Genomic DNA, 15,535 nt, shown 5'->3' with positions numbered 1-15,535 from the left:
TAATTTTTGTATTTTTCTGCATAGATGAGGTTTTGCCATGTTGCCCAGGCTGGTCTTGAACTTCTGAGCTCAAGTGATCCACTTGCCTTGGCCTCCCAAAGTGCTGAGATTATAGGTGTGTGCCACGACGTCCAGCCCAGATTACTGGTTTTAAATGTGCTATTTAAACTACTGCCTTCTATATATGTATTATTACAGCGTAAGACTTGACCAACATCTCAATAGGTCTTGAAATAATACAACTTTGTAAAAGTATTAAAATAATCTGTAGTTTCCTATAAGAACACGGCAACTGAAAACATCTGACTTCCTCCTCCTCCTAACTGCCTACTGAAACAACCAAACAATATAACTTAAAAACTCCTACAAAATGGCTAGGAACTAGAAAAACATTCCATATACATACAGCAAGGTGTCTGACAGGAAATGGTCTGGTGAGAGGGGAGTAAAAACCAACGCCGACCCACTGCCAACCACCATTTTTAAAGAGGGAGTTCACTAGGAACATTCATCCAATCAATATTTAATGAGGATCTGCCCATTATACCCCAAGTAAGGAAGTGAGAGATAATTCCGACTACTCCTACCCCTAAACATACCTTGGAAGATAAAGTGAGGCCTGAGTGAAAAAAAGCTGGAGCCCTTTGGGTGACAGAAGGCTCAGGCTGAGGTACAAGGAAGAAGGAAATTAATCCAGAACTTCAAGCTAGGTCCAGAGGCCAGAGTAGGGGATTGTTAGCACCAACTGTCAGGAGAGATGCAAAGAGGACATTATTTCTGAACAAAGATGAATCTTCCTACACCCACGGCTATCTTCCTCTGCTCAAGAGCCCTGTCCTTTCGCCACATAACTGAATTATCTCTACACTGTCAGAAAAATAAATGAGGTTAAATCTCAACTTCCCCTTCTCCTAACAAAAACACTGAGAAAATCTTGGTGTATTCTCTAGGAATTCATCTTAACCACCAATGCCAACAAAAAAAGATAAGTAGGCAGAAACATCACTGGATACAGCAGCTCTAAAAAGAGAAAATAATCTGAACCTTCTGAGAAACCTCTCCCCTGTTCTCCCACCCAGCTGTGACCATAATGAAAGTTATTGCAGTAAGGCAGGGAGTAGTGGCTCACGCCTGTAATCCCAACACTTTGGGAGGCCGAGGAGGGCACATCACCTGAGGTCAGGAGTTTGAGACCAGCCTGGCCAACATGGTAAAACCCTATCTCTACTAAAAACACAAAAATTAGTCAGGCATGGTGATGGGTGCCTGTAATCCCAGCTTCTCAGGAGGCTGAGGCTCAAGAATCACTTGAACCTAGGAGGTAGAGGTGGAGACTGCAGTGAGCCGAGATCATGCCACTGCACTCCAAGCTGGGTGACAGAATGAGACTCTGTCACAAAACAAAAACAAAAACAAAAAACAAAAAGAAAGTTACTGCAATTAAAACAAAAAGAGAAAACTTAAAAAAAAATCAGATAATAACTAGCATATTGAAAAAAAGAGCATATTGAGGGGCGGGCGCAGTGGCTCAAGCCTGTAATCCCAGCACTTTGGGAGGCCGAGACGGGCGGATCACAAGGTCAGAAGATCGAGACCATCCTGGCTAACCCAGTGAAACCCCGTCTCTATTAAAAAAAATACAAAAAACTAGCCGGGGGAGGTGGCGGGCGACTGCAGTCCCAGCCACTTGGGAGGCTGAGGCAGGAGAATGGCGTAAACCTGGGAGGCGGAGCTTGCAGTGAGCTGAGATCCGGCCACTGCACTCCAGTCTGGGCGACAGAGCGAGACTCCGTCTCAAAAATAAAATAAAATAAAAAAGAGCATATTGACTGTCATATAAGAGTGAACAAAGTAGATGCAGGAGCAATAATGATTTTGAAAATGAGAAAAAATTGTACCTAGGTTTTTGTTTGTTTCCAATAAGACCTAAATTTTTAAAATCAAAGGCTCTCCAAATAACCAGGCAAGATTACAAAGCAGAAGGAGAATATAAAGCTCAGTATCTACAACTTATTCTTGTAAAAATTTTTAGCTTAAAAGATAAAAATGAAATGCTATCCAAAAAGGTGGTCATAGTTACCTTAAAAAAAGGGATTTTTCATCAGCAACACCACCTTTAATCAGGTATCAATTTTTTTATTTTTATTTTTATTTTTTTTTTTTGAGACTGAGCCTTGCTCTGTGGCCCAGGCTGGAGTTCAGTGGCACAGTCTCAGCTCACTGCAAGCTCCGCCTCCCAGGTTCAAGCCATTCTCCTGCCTCAGCCTCCCAAATAGCTGGGACTACAGACACCCACCACCATGCCCGGCTAATTTTTTTTTGTATTTTTAGTAGAGATGGGGTTTCACCATGTTAGCCAGGATGGTCTCGATCTCCTGACCTCGTGATCCACTTGCCTTGGCCTCCCAAGGTGCTGGGATCACAGGTGTGAGCCGCCACGCCCAGCCCAAACACCAATATTAATCAGACATTTTATTCACAACTCTAAACTCGAGAAGAAAATGGAATAATATTTATATAGAGTTCTGAGGTAACCCAAGATTAATTTCACATCCAGAAAAGTTCCCATATGTGAGGGAAAAGCACAATTTTAGATATGCAAAGATTCAGAAAATATACTACATATGTATTCTTTAAAGAAAAAAGTTTTGAGTAAATACTTCAGCAAATTCAAATTTAAATCACAAAGAACTCAAAAAAAGTAATATAGAACAAATATCTGTAAACAATATAACCTACAACACAGAAATGAATATAAACATTGTTATTAATGTAGTTAAGAAAGCAGAAAAGACTGGATGGAGAAAAAGAACACTTGCGACAACAAATATTTAGAATCGCTTACAGCAAAATTCACAACGGAAAACGGCAGAGGAAACAACAGCAACAAAATTTTGGATACTGAAAAGCACATAAATGACCTTGCAGACAGTTGGGAAAGCTAGCAACTAACACATTTTACATTCTGAATCTTTACGAGGCCTAAGAACTGGCAGCACCAAGCAACTCCGAAATGGGAGGAAGAAGTGAGGAGGAAGCTAAAACAGAAATTTGGAGAAAGCAGGTTGACTTTTAGTTAGATGCTAAGATTCTCTTCCTCACTCTATCAAGCTATCGGTTACTGTTGTTTCCCCACTACAGAAGTCTAGAGGCTTACTCTCTACAGTGGGTAAAACAGAATCTTTGTTTTCGGGGAGACCAGGCACAGGTGAGAGAGTAGGTACTACACCAAAACCAAGAGGATTAAATCACCACATACATAAGACACAAACCCTCACCTCATATCCCTTTTTTTTTTTCTGCTTCTAGGTTGGCTCCTAGGTGACAACAATGCTCCTTAAACTATGGTCTGCTGATGGTCCATAAGCCATCTGTCACCAGTCCATGACAAGGTAAGTACCGAAACCGAAAATAAACATTTATAAACTAATACAGAAATTTTCAGAGTTAGGGTTATTATCTGTTAAATCTAATAATAAAAATACATACTTGTGTTTTATATGTCTTCATTTTTAAAATTTCATTATTCTGGCAATTTATTTTTATTATGCTTTAAAACTATCAGCTGTAATAGACTGAGAGGTAAAAGGGAAAAAAAAATATCAGGCCAGGCGCGGTGGCTCATGCCTGTAATCCCAGCACTTTGGGAGGCCAAGACAGACAGATCACAAGGTCAGGAGATTGAGACCATCCTGGCTAACACGGTGAAACTCCGTCTCTACTAAAAATACAAAAAATTAGCCAGGCGTGGTGGTGGGCTCCTGTAGTCCTAGCTACTTGGGAGGCTGAGGCAGGAAAATGGTGTGAACCTGGGAGGCGGAGCTTGCAGTGAGCCGAGACTGAGCCACCACACTCCAGCCTGGGCGACAGAGCGAGACTCCGTCTCAAAAAGAAAAATAAGGAAAAAAAATCCTAGAGCTTCACCAGTTGGAGAAGCACTGGGCCAGATTCTGGTGCCTGGCCCAGTCCAAAGAGCTCCCCACAGTGGGAGTCAAAACTTTGTGTTACAAACCCTTCTATGGGTTCAGACTGGGCTTTCCAGGAGCTTCTGAGACACAAGCAGACAGCCAAGGATTACCGGATATCTGAGAAAACCCTCTAATATTAGTTCAAGATCCAGACCAAATAAATAAAAAAAAAGTAATTTGTTAGAAACTGAGACTATGTATTAAGACAATTTTTTTTTTTTAGATGGAGTTTCACTCTTGTTGCCCAGGCTGCAGTGCAATAGCACGATCTTGGCTCACTGCAACCTCTGCCTCCCAGGTTCAAGCAATTCTCCTGCCTCAGCCTCCCTAGTAGCTGGGATTATAGGCATGGGCCACCACACTCAGCTAATTTTGTATTTTTAGTAGAGACGGGGTTTCTCCATGTTGGTCAGGCTGGTCTCGCACTCCCGACATCAGGTGATCCGCCCGCCTCAGCCTCCCAAAGTGCTGGGATTACACGTGTGAGCCACCGTGCCTGGCCAAGACAATACATTTTTAAAAATTCACTGATTTCCAGGGATATAAGAAGTAAGAACAGGATGCCACAAAAAGGGAACATCAAAAGAACAAAAAGAACTCTAAGAAATAAGAAAACATAAAGAAGCAAAAACAGGCAATGGAAGGGCTGTAAGGTAAAGGTGAAATAACTTCTCAGAAAAAAACAAAACACAGAGATGAAAAACAGGAGAAACAAGGTAAGAAAGTTAGAGGAGCAACCTAGGAGGTCTAACATTTGACTAACAGGAGGGCAGGAAGAGAGTACAAAGAAAAAGAGGAAGGAAATCATCAATAAAATAACTTTAAAGTACTGAGCTGTAGGAAAGCAGTTTCCAGGATGAAAACGTCCACCAAGTGGACATTTTCAAGTGCTCAGTGTAAAGTACGAAGGCATATCATTGCAAAGATTCATAACAGTAGAAGCAAAATCCAGTTTCTAAAAAGAAACAAAAAAGGTCAGAAAACAAATTAGAAATCAAATAACAACAATAACAACAATAACAGATGGACAAAGACAAAGGGGCAATATCTTCGAATTCTGGCATAAAGTTTCAACCGAGAATTTTACATTTAGCCAAAGGTCTAAGTATAAGGGTAAAATGAAGACATGCAAAATCTCAAAATTTATCTGCCAGACATCCTCCCCCAAGTTGTTACTATAAGATACACTCCACCAAAATGAAAGAATAAACCAAGAGAGAGAAAGACATGAAATATATGCATTGTGAGATCAAATGGAATAGAGAGAAGTAAATAACATCCCCAAGATGATGGTAAAGGGAAATACCAGGATAACAAACAGTTGGACCACAGATCACATGCTCCTGTCAGTCCAAAGACAAGACATCTTGGACATCAAAAGACACACTGAGGACTTCCATCGCCAAAAACATCACTGACACTGTACCATCTTTTCAACCACTGGACAGAATCCCCAGGTGAGCCTGACCCAGATTCTTATCTGTATTTGGCTTGTATTGGCATAAACTCATCATATTCCTGCTTTTCCCTCCATACCTTTATATCCAGATCAACTGCATGGTGAGCTTAGAAACCAAGATTACAGAGCAGCCTCTCTCAGACATCCACTATCTGGTCTATACTCTGGGCCTGCCAGATTCTCTGATTACAGTGAGCCCTAAGGTTGCTAGGATTCACTCATGACTTACCTAGACTTCCCCAAAAGCGGCTCTGGTAAATTCTAGGGAAACTAAAACCAGACTGTGATCTAGGTATGCTGTTACCTTAACTTCTCCTGGGAGCCTTCATCTACTAGTGGCACTGTTACCCTTTCACTGTACAGCTAGATTTAGGCTTGCTACCAAATTTTCAAAACTAAACAATTTGGTGTTTATAGTCATCAAAATACCAAAAGTTAGAATGGTAGTTTCATATTGGTTAGGAGCAGAGAGGAGGATATGACCAGAGAGAACACAATGAGGGTAGAGGAAAGGAGCTTCTGTTTCTCAAACAGTTGGTATGCAGATATTTATCTTTAAACCATACACACAGTGTGCATTTGGTACATAAACACATTTCATAATAAAAATAAAAACAAGTTACAAACTGGGCAAAAGACCCAAAGAAGAAAGTCACAGAGGAATATAAGTGAAAACACGCCCAACTTCACTAGAATTCAAAACAAACAAAAATGAGAAAACTTCTGCCAATCAGACTGCAAAAGATGTTACATATTTGTAATACCTAGTGTTGGTCAGTGAGGGAAAAAAGGCACAATGATATACTAATGATGGAGATAAAACTGGCAGGACTTTTATAAAGAACAGTTTGCAATACATACATAAAAAGTCTGGGGGAAAAGACATACAACTTCTGATTCACTTCTAGAAATGCATCCTAAAGCTAATAATCAGAAATATTATTTGTGCCATTGTTTATAAAATCACAAAATTAAAAATAAGTGTCCACTAATAAATAATGATTAAATCAAGTATGGTATTTTACGGGAATATTATGCAATCTAAAAATCAATACTGTAAACTCACATTTACTAACACAATGATATGTAACATACCTTAAGTGAAGAAAAAATTAACAGTAGACATAATAGAGTTTAATTTGTTCAAATACTGATAGATGGATACAGAATGGATAAACAAATGTGTAAAAAGTAAAAAGTCAAGAACACACATACAAAAATGTTCCTAGTGATCACTGGTTACTCTTAGGTCAGTGTTTCATAAAATGCTGTCTTAGATCACCAGGGCCTCCACACTGGCATACTACCTTATGATAGCACAAGCAAACAACTTACATTTGGATGTTGTGAAAACAGCAATCTTTTTGCCTCTAGACTGCAATTTTATGAAACTTTATGAAATAAAGTGGCATGAAGCCATGATAATTTTGAAATTCTCAAACAAAGCAAGTGACTTCTGTGGTAAACCAACTGAGTTTTTCTTAAACCAACTCAAAATAATATACTTGCTGCCAGTATAAAATAGGAGAATGTTGACACTAAAGGTGAAGAAGAAATCAAAACAATATAGGAATCATTCAATTCTGTGTTCCCCATATCAACACACACATACCCACTCATACCAGTGCAGCGAACACTTTAACACCAGCGTCAAAGTTAATGGTAAACACTCACGAGAATGATGAATTATGTTACTAAATTTCACTCATGTTATATAAATTCATGCTGTAAGTGTTTTTAGTTTGTTTAACAATTAAGTTGTGAGGAATGAGGCTACCTAAAAAGTAATGGGAATTAATACAACCAGAATACCAATTATGTATGCAGTGTTGTTACATAAATAAAAAGATGTGGTTGGGAGCGGTGGCTCACACCTGTAATCCCAACACTTTGGGAGGCCAAGGTGGGAAGATCACCTGAGATCAGGAGTTCAAGACCAGCCTGACCAACATGGTGAAACCCCATCTCTACTAAAAATACAAAAATCAGCCGGGTGTGGTGGCCCATGCCTGTAATCCCAGCTACTCAGGAGGCTGAGGCAGGAGAATCGCTTGAACCCAGGAGATGGAGGTTGCTGAGATCGTGCCACTGCACTCCAGCCTGGGCAAGAGAGCGGGTCTCCATCTCAACAAAAAAATAAAAAGATACATGTATTTTATACAAAAACAAATGGTATTCAACTAACAATATGGTTCCTGATCTTGATACTGTTAAAAGAAATACTAAAAATTTTAACACCCATTTAATTTTGCCTATATATTTCTTTCTATATGCTATACAAACAAATGAACAGAACTATAATGTTGAACTATTTTTGCAATATGCAGCATATTATTCTTTAATAAAGTGCTGAATTTCATCTGACAAAATGTTATTTAGATTTTTTTTTCTTTTTTTTTTGCTATCTATAACAGTTTTGGCAGTGGTATTACAGAGGGTTTGTAAAATGGATTGCAGTACTTACCACTATTTCATCTGCTCTGAAATAGTTCACTAACCAAACTACTGACCATAGTTTAATTTTTGTTCTTTCCTTAAAATTATACAGACTGCACCAAGAACACCATATGGAACTAGTAACACTTCAGCTTTTTAGACCTTACAACCTTTGCAAGTCCTTCTATGGTTTCTGGGCTCTTTAGATTTTCTATTGCTTGAGTCACTTCGGTAATTTATATTTTCCTTGATAATACTCAATTTTGTATACTCACAAAAACCTCACTTTTAAGAATATCCTACCCCCTAAAAAGCGTAACATATAAATATATATATCAGTATCACTTAAATGCCCAGGAATAGGAAAATTATAAAATAATGGAACATCCACATGAAATTATACAGAAAGAAGTATGTGTACTGAATTGACTTCAAACAATATTTATTCTACGTAATATATATATTTTTTATTTTGAAAAGAAGATGTAGGCTGGGCATGGTGACTCATGCCTATAATCCTAGCACTTTGGGAAGCCAAGGTGGGTGGATGGTTTGAGTTCAGGAGTTCAAGACCAGCCTGGGAAACACGGCGAAACCCCATTTCTACAAAAAAAACAAAAATTAGCTAAGCGTGGTGGCGTGCGCCTGTAGTCCCAGCTACTCGGAAGGCTGAGGTGGAAGCATTGCTTGAGCTTGGGAGGTCAAGGCTGCAGTGAGCCATGATCATGCCACTGCACTCCAGCCTAGGTGACAGAGCGAGACCCTGTCTAAAAAAACAACAACGAAGGAAGCTGCAGACTGAGGCACAGAATACATTTTTAAAGTAGGAGAAATGATCCTCATTTTCATGTCATTTTCATGCTAAGAGGAAAGATCTTATAAGTATACATGTACACAAGCAAGATCTGCAGAAGGGTATCCTCCAAACTACTGACGATAGTTTAATTTTTTTTTAAAAAAATGACAGCATGGCATAGCAAAAAACAAACCAGAAAACCAAATCAATAGGAGAAAAATAATCAACTCTCCTAAGAACCCTGACTGAAACCAAGAGGGCAATGTCACCACCACAAGCCTTTATGAGGTCTGCCTATATATTCCTACTCCTGAATTCCAGGAAATTCTGTATCCTTAAAATAATTTCCGCTTTCAACATAAGCTAGCTCACATTGGTTTCTACTGCTTGTAATCAGAGGCATCTTAATACAAAAAGTTGACAAATCAATGATGACTGTGTTTACTTCACAGAAAGGTAGGTTTTGTGAGGACCCTTTAAAGAGTAGCAGGACTTAAACATGTAAGAAAGGAGCAAAGGCAATCTAAACCAGAAGAACAGAAAAAAGAAACAATGAAAGAAAACTATTTTTCTCCCAAGGTACCACAGGGTCTAGATCAAAAAGAGAATGCGCCGGGCGCGGTGGCTCAAGCCTGTAATCCCAGCACTTTGGGAGGCCGAGACGGGTGGATCACGAGGTCAGGAGATCGAGACCATCCTGGCTAATATGGTGAAACCCCATCTCTACTAAAAAATACAAAAAACTAGCCAGGCGAGGTGGCGGGCGCCTGTGGTCCCAGCTACTCGGGAGGCTGAGGCAGGAGAATGGCATAAACCCGGGAGTCAGAGCTTGCAGTGAGCTGAGATCCGGCCACTGCACTCCAGCCTGGGCAACAGAATGAGACTCCGTCTCAAAAAAAAAAAAAAAAAGAGAATGCACGATGCGGAGGTTAAGTGAGAACAGACTACATAGGACAGATCTGAATTGGAAATGAAAGATTAACAGAAGCAACTGTCAATTTATGAACAGAAAAAAGTTATAAAAGATGTACATTAGAAATATTAGAAGGGTACTAGAAAGCAAGATAAACTGGAGAAAGAGTAAAAATAGAAATGAGGAAATTAAATCACTAGAGTGACAATCCAAATAAAAAGCGAGGAGCCAAGGAACTAGTAATGTTAACATACACAGGTCAGAAATCACAGGTGGGTGCAGTGGCTCACCCCTGTAATCCCGGCACTTTGCGGGGCCAAGGCGGGCGGATCACCTGAGGTCAGGAGTTCAAGAACGGCCTGGCCAACATGGTGAAACCCCATCTGTACTAAAAATACAGCTGGGCATGGTTGTGGGTACCTGTAATCCTACAGGAGGCTGAGACACGAGAATCACTTGAACCCAGGCGGCAGAGGCTGGCAGTGAGCCAACTGCCAACTGCACTCCAGCCCAAGTGACAGTGAGATTCTGTTGCAATAAAAAAAAAAAAAAGAAAAAAAAATAGAAATCACACATTGGGTCCAGAAAGACTTTTAAAAGATAATTCCCAAAGTACAATGCCAAAGATAAAGAAGATTTGAAGAGTTCATCAAAAGGCAACATTCCTAGACAGTTATATTTGCTTTCTACGATAATTAAAAGTCAAAGGCATTCTACAGAGTCTAAAAAGGAAGAATCTATGTGCTATTTAACTATATTCAAGTTGCTTAAAAACCAAAGAAAACTAGAAAACTCTAGTTTTAGCTTAGCTATATTCGTGACTCAGCATGTAGCTCCGTAAGTTGTCTCATCACATAGAAAACTACTGCATTCCTTAAGTCATTCAACCCTTTTTCTGTAGATAAATACAGGCAAAACAGTCATACGAATGAATACATTACTGGTGATAAAACCAAAGCAGCATGTACAGTAAAAGCTTACTGAAAAATATAAGGTTCTGCTAAAAAGAGTCTAGAAACACACACACACACACACACCCCTAAGAATATTACTTTCAAAGCAGAATCTATTTTAGTGCCCTCAAAATAACTATTACCTATTCATTACTTGAAACAAACATTTTGGGCTTACTTTTTTTTGTACCTGTTTTAAGTTTTCCGAAAGTTTACCTGCAAAACTAATGCCTATCACATTTTAAGAGAGTGCAAGAAATGGTTTTATACCAGTTTACATACATAACCAAATCCAGCTCTTTCCAAATCACTGTGGTTTAATGAACAACTTAAACATGGAAAAAGAAATGTAGGCCAGGCACAGTGGCTCGGGCCTATAATCCGAGCACATTGGGAGGCAGAGGCAGGAGAACTGCTTGAGCCCAGGAGTTCAAGACCAGCCTGAGCAATACAGTGAGACCTCATCTCTACAAAAGCATTTTAAAAATTAAGCAAGTGTGGTGGCATGTGCCTGTATTCCCAGCTACTCAGGAGGCTGAGGTAGGAGGATCACTTAAACCTGCGTGGCAGAGGTTGCAGCAAGCCAAGCACCACTGCATTCCAGCCCAACAGAGCTAGACCATGTCTCAAAAAAAAAAAAAAAAAAAGAAATGTAGGGTTAAATATGCAAAACTAATTAAATACAGATCTGGAAATGTTCAAAATTCTAGTGTATCTGTGGGTCACATACTATTCTGATATGCAGCTGATATTGGTACACAATTATAAAGGAGTTTAAAATTAAAAATTAAAATACAGAAGCAGTTCTAGGTTCAGGTAAACCTTACTCTTTATTACTCCCTGAAACTATGACTTCTTACTGTGCCCAATATAAAAGATGCTTACCCACACATACACCTTTATTGACCTTTGTTCTGTTCATATAATTTTCGGTCACCAGGCATGGCATCTCTTTCCCTCTATCTAAATTCAATACTATTCAAATCTCCTTTCAAATTCTGCTTCCTATAGGGACATGTAACCGTCTACAATACACACTAAATCTCTCCTTTCTCTGAATATCCACTGAAAGAGTAGCCAGTGCTCACCATTTATTACAAACTGCTTTATACTATTCCATAATTTCATTAAAGTTTTACCTCCCCAGATAATGTATAAGCTTCCTAAATGCAAGTTTTACTTAATATTTCTCGTTTTTCCCTCACAAAAACCAGAAGACTCGGTAAACAGGTACCTAACCCATATATTTTTAAGCGATTCATTCTCTCATTTTCAAATCAAATATGACTATGATTTTAGATTAAATCAATTCATAGCAAACTTCAAAGAGCATGTAAACTTTTTTGCTGCAATAATTTGGAACTTGGTTTAAAACACACTAAGTCAGAAACCACTCCCACAACCCCCCATCTTTTTTTTCACTCTGTCTCCCAGGCTGAAGTGCAATGGCATAATTATGGCTCACTACAGCCTCGCCTGGGCTCAATTGATATTTCCACCTCAGTCTCCCAAGTAGCTGGGACTACAGGTGTGCACCACCATGCCAAGCTAATTTGCCCAATTTTTTTTTTTTTTTTAGAGATGGGGTTTCACCATGTTGCCCAGGTTGGTCTTGAACTCCTGGTCTCAAGCAATTTGCCCACCTCAGCCTCCCAAAGTGTTGAGACTACAGACATGAGCCACCACACTCTGATAGAAATCACCTTTTTAATAGGTAGGAATTGGGAGAAAAATCTGAATTAATTTGTCCAAAGTGACATAAGCACCATTGAATTCAGTATAGGAAAGGGATTATTTTCATCTCTTGCTCTTTTCTTCTGTTTGTCATTTCGCTGTGACAGTGATTTAGAATAGGCAGATTTTGATTTGGAATACACAAGGGGAGGGAAGAAAATCAAAAGATGTACTGCTGCTTGCTGGGAGAACATGTTATCACGTTATCCATTCCTGCTCAGCTTCACTAAATAATATAAATGGTTTAATTTTTCTCTAGGTCTATACAGCACCTGCCTCCATGATTAGAAACTGTATGTCCACATCTTAGTATGTGGCACTAAAATCCATACACTTTCATGAGCCAGAAATCAAGATTCATCCTTGATTCCTCCATCCCTTACTTCCCACATTAACCCATAAGCAAGCCTGGTCAACTCTATCTCAAAACCAGATATTGAGCCGGGTGAGGTGGCTCACGCCTACCCCAGCACTTTGTGAGGCTGAGACAGGTGGATCAACTGAGGTTGCAAGTTTGAGACCAGCCTGACCAACATGGAGAAACCCCGCCTCTACTAAAAACACAAAAGTAGCCGGGTGTGGTGGCGCATGCCTGTAATCCCAGCTACTCAGGAGGTTGAGGCAGGACAATCACTTGAACCCAGGAGGTGGAGGTTGCGGTGAGCCAAGATCGTGCTATTGCACTCCAGCCTGGGCAATAAGAGCAAAACTCCGTCTCGAAAAAACAGAAACAAAAATCAAAATAGAAACAACAGATCCTGTATTTCCCTTCTTCTCTTCCTGTCCACTGTCATCATCTTAGTCCAGGCCACCATCATTTTGAACATGAATGAAAATAGTCCTCCCAGGCCAGGCGCGGTGGCTCAAGCCTGTAATCCCAGCACTTCGAGAGGCCGAGACGGGCAGATCACGAGGTCAGGAGATCGAGACCATCCTGGCTAACACGGTGAGACTCCCTCTCTACTAAAAAATACAAAAAAGTAGCTGGGCGAGGTGGCGGGCGCCTGTAGTCCCCGCTACTCAGGAGGCTGAGGCAGGAGAATGGCGTGAACCCGGGAGGCGGAGCTTGCAGTGAGCTGAGATCCGGCCACTGCACTCCAGCCCGGGCGACAGAGCGAGACTCCGTCTCAAAAAAAAAAAAAAAAAAAAAAAAAAAAAAAAGAAAAGAGTCCTCCCAACTGGCATCCATGCTTCCACCTTGTCCACCACCCTCCTCTGAGTCCACTCTCCACACAGGAGCTAATGCTCTTCTTAAAATAAAATAGATCACAAAGCTCCCCTGCTTAAAGCTCCTTGGTGGTTTCCCAAGTGTCTTACTCTGTTCCGGCTGCTGTAACACAGTACCATAGAATGGGTGACTTATTTCTCACAATTCTGAAGGCTAGAAAGTCTAAGATCAAGGCACTGGCGATTTGGTGTCTGGGGAGGGCCTACTTCCTGGTTCACAGAGGGCCATCTTCTCACTGTGTCCTCACATGACAAAATAGAGCTCTCTGGGGTCTCTTTTATAAGGGTACTAACTCCATTCTTAAGGGCTCTGCCCTCATGACCTAATCACCTCTTAAAAAGGCCCCACTTCCAAATGCCATCACAATGAAGAATAGGTTTCAATATATCAATACGAGGCTGGCGAAGGGGGACACAAACATTCAGTCTATAGCGGCAAGGCACTTAAAATTTAATCTCTTTACAAAGGCCTGCAAGAAACAGCAGTATCTGGTCTTGGGCCTTTTTCTTCAACTTCATCTCACACCACTCTCCCCACTGTACATATACTCCAACAAGCTGCCACAGATTCTCAGCTCCTCAAATATTCTTCCTATCCTTCCTATCTCAGGCCTTTGCATCAGCTGTTCCCTACTTGAAATGTGCTTTCTTCCATTCTTCAAAAGGCTAGATCCTTCTCATCTTTTAGGTCTCAGCTCAAATGTCACCACCTCAGAAGGGCCCTTCCCTATAAACCATCCCCTCCTCAAAAAAAAAAAAAAAAAAACATAAATTATTCGCCACTTTATCCTTTTGTATTTCTTTTTTGTAACACATCTTACATCTCTGGCAATATTTTATTTGCCAATTTATTTTCTATCTATCTCTACCACTGGAATATAAGCTGCATAAGGATGAGAACTACATCTGTAATGTTCTTTACTGTATCACCAGCATGCGGGATGGTGCCAGGCTTATAGCTAGCACCACATCTACGTTCTAAGCATTGGGAATATGGCAGTAAACAGACAAAAATCTCTCCCCTCACGGAGATAACATTTTACTGATTATTCAGGTAATAAGCAAAGCAAGCAAATTATAATGTATATTCAAAGGCAACAAGTGCTACAGACAAAAATAAAGATGGAAAGGCAGAATCAGAGTGCTATAATTTTAATTATGAAGTCAGGGAGCCATCACTTGAAAAGGTCTTATTGGAGTCAAGATCTTAAGGAGCTGAGGAAGCCAACAATCCAAGAAAAGAAAACAGTAAGTGCCATGACCCTGAGTGTGCAATGTGCCTAACACATTTGGGGAACAGCAAGAAAATCAGTATGACCACAACAGAAAGCATTAGAGGGAAAGCTAGAAGATGAGGTCAGAGAAGCAACAAGGGGACAGAAACAGGCCCTGATAGAAACCATAAAGGCTTTGGTTTTATTCTGAATCAGAGAGGAAGCTACTGGAGCATTGCAGGCAGAGAATTACCATGAGTTGAATTACTTCTATCACTTGGGCTGCCATGCTAAGAACAGAGTATTCAGGAGGGATTAAGAGTAAAGACAAAGAATACACAGTGCAATTATCCGAGTAAGAGTTGATGGTGGTTTGGTTGGGATAATGAGGCATGGTAAGATTGAATATATTTTGAAGTTAGCACCTACAAGATATCCTGACATGCTTTCTCTGAAAGCGACATGTCAAGGATAACTCTAGAAGTTCTGACAGCAATGGAAAGAACTGAATTGCTATTTACCGAGATACAAAAGATTGTTAAAGTAGTAGGAAATATACCAAAAGTTCCATTTTAGGCATGTAACATTTGAGGTGTCTATTTGACATTCAAGAGGAAAGGTGGACTATGTGGCTGGATATAGACTACACAGGGCTAGGTGGATGATGAAATTTGGGAAGTTATCGGTGTGCGTATATGTACATATGTACTTTCAGGTACTTGGAGCAGGATGAAACCACCAGGGGTAATAAACAAAAAGAGCAGTCCAAGGCCTGAGGCTTAAGATTCTATAACACATTCAACAGAAAGAGATTAAAAAGAACCAGCAAGTGAGA

General features: G+C 40.1%; 1 protein-coding gene across 15 annotated transcripts in view; it reads right to left on the bottom strand.

Annotated features, from left to right (window-relative positions):
- Positions 1-15,535, bottom strand: part of ZNF518A (zinc finger protein 518A) — a 103,325-nt gene that overhangs the window by 79,838 nt on the left and 7,952 nt on the right. For 11 of the 15 annotated variants that reach the window (XR_007728581.1, XR_007728579.1, XR_007728580.1 and 8 more), the window contains one exon: positions 600-745. The exons of the other annotated variants lie outside the window; for them this stretch is intronic. The gene's annotated coding sequence lies outside the window, so the exon portion shown is untranslated. The remainder of the gene's footprint in view (positions 1-599; positions 746-15,535) is intronic. 15 annotated transcript variants of the gene reach the window in all.

Source organism: Macaca thibetana, chromosome 9 (genome assembly GCF_024542745.1).
Source record: "Macaca thibetana thibetana isolate TM-01 chromosome 9, ASM2454274v1, whole genome shotgun sequence".
NCBI classification, from domain to species: Eukaryota; Metazoa; Chordata; class Mammalia; order Primates; family Cercopithecidae; genus Macaca; species Macaca thibetana.
This window is presented reverse-complemented; position numbering and strand designations above follow the sequence as displayed.